The sequence below is a fragment of the Mugil cephalus genome, chromosome 19 (assembly GCF_022458985.1).
Source record: "Mugil cephalus isolate CIBA_MC_2020 chromosome 19, CIBA_Mcephalus_1.1, whole genome shotgun sequence".
Classification (NCBI taxonomy): Eukaryota; Metazoa; Chordata; class Actinopteri; order Mugiliformes; family Mugilidae; genus Mugil; species Mugil cephalus.
In genome coordinates, this window is record NC_061788.1 from 109897 (window position 1) to 112101 (window position 2205).

Genomic DNA, 2205 nt, shown 5'->3' on the forward strand with positions numbered 1-2205 from the left:
GCACGACAGCAGAGGGCGACACTAGGCTCGCGGAGAAGCTCAACCACTTCTTCACCCACTTCGAGGTGGAAGGACATGAGACAGCCACAGCTCGTCCACTGAACTGCAACAGCTCCAGCTTCTCGGTGCAGGAACATGAGGTGAGGTGCACACTGAAGGCAGTGAACCCTAGGAAGACTCCAAACCAGATGGAGTGACTGGAAGGGTCCTCAGAGAGTGTGCAGACCAGCTGGCCGGGGTCTTCACCATGATCTTTAATGAGTCACTGTCCCTGTCCTTCATCCCACCATGCCTGAAGTCGGCTACAATCGTCCTGCTGCCTAAAAAGACCACCGTCAACAGTCTTAACGACTATAGACGAGTTTCTTTGACACCTGTGGTCATGAAGTGCTTCGAGAAACTGGTCCGACGCCACATCACGTCCTGCATCTCACCCACATTCGTCACCCAGCTCCTGCTATGTTGTGCGCAAATGCATGGGAGAATACGGTGGTAGAGGTGAGTGACAGTTCTGAGTTTGAGCCTTTCATTATAGACACACAGGTGTCTTTGTTGCGTGACACGGGGGCCTGACATTCTTTCATTGTGCAGTCAGCATCCCTTTTTCTTCGGATACGCAGACCAGTGATTTCTGGAAGTTGTTCCTGTTTGTGCCATGACGCGCGCTCATAGTAAATGTGAGGCTGCGCCATCGGAAGCTGTGGCCTCAGTGGAACCTGTTATGCTGCCTGAATTGCCTCCACTTGTGTCCAGAGATGGGTGGGTTGAGGCACAAAAATCTGATGAATCATTGTCTTCCCTGTGGGAGCAGGGGAGCAGGTTGTGCCGCGTCACGAGGTTGGCGAGGTAGCCCAGGGCTACTTTGTTCAGGATGGGGTCTTGATCCGTAAGTGGTTGCCTTGTGGTGATGTTGTGGGAACGCCTGTGCTTCAAGTTGTGGTGCCACGGAATTTTCGTTCCCAAGTTTTGAGAACTTCAAACCTATCTGTCGGTGCTCAAACATTTTTTCTGGCCACGCGCCAAGAAAGATGTGGCTGCGTATATTAAGACGTGTCATGTTTGCCAGCTGACGGGGAAACCCAACCAGCGTGTAAAGCCGGCACCGTTGCAGCCCATCTCTGTTGTGAGTGAATCGTTCGAATACCTGATTGTAGACTGTGTGGGGCCTTTTTCCCTAGTGCTAAGTCGGTTTCTAAGTATCTGTTGACTGTAATGTGTCAGTGTAATCGTTACCCAGCGGCTTATCCACTTCGTTCCATCACCACCAAAGCGGTAGTTAAAGCGCTAGCACAGTTTATTTCAGTGTTCGTAATACCCAAGGTCATACAGAGTGATCGGGGGTCCAATTTTACCTCACATTTGTTTGCTAAAGTGTTAAAAACGCTGGGGGTTAGCCACAATCAGTTCACTCCGTATGCTGCGCAAAGTCAGGGTGCGTTGGAAAACTGGGGCAGGCTCAGGTGAAAATGAAAGCCCAGTATGACCAGGGTACGGTGCACTAGGAGTATAGTCCTGGGGACCAGGTCTTCGCGCTGACACCGCTGGTCACGTCGCCATTTCAGGCTAAATTTGTTGGCGCGTATACTGTGTCTGAAAGGGTTTCTGATGTTAACTATCTTGCGCTACACCAGGTCGAGGGAAGTCGTCTCAGCTATATCATGTGAACCTGCTGAAGCTGTATTATCAGCGCTCTGCGCAAGGTGAGTGCATAAAAAGTGACTTGGGTCCAGTGCTCGCAATGGACGCCTGTGGTGTGGTGCAGGAGACAGACGGCGTTCCTGAGCCTGATGATAGTTTGTTGAGTGATAGGTTAAAGAATTCTGAGTCTTTGTGTAATCTGCTTTCCCGGTTGGCACACCTGACCCAAGAACAGCGTGTGGAGTTGGTGGAGCTAGTCGGTAGATTTCCGCAGCTGTTTGGGGATGTTCAATCGTGCACATCTTGGATTGAGCATGATATTGATGTGGGCGAGGCGCAGCCGATCAGACAGCGGTTTTACCGCATGAGTCCTGAAAAACATCTGAACACCGAAATGGATTACATGTTGAAAACTGGTATTGCTGTTCCATCTGCGTCAAGCTGGGCGTCTCCTTGTGTGTTGGTGCTGAAGTTAGATCAGACTCTGCGGTTTTGCACAGACATGAGGAAGGTTAATTCTGTCATTATTTCCGATTCATTCCCGTTGCCGCGCATGGAAGATTGTAT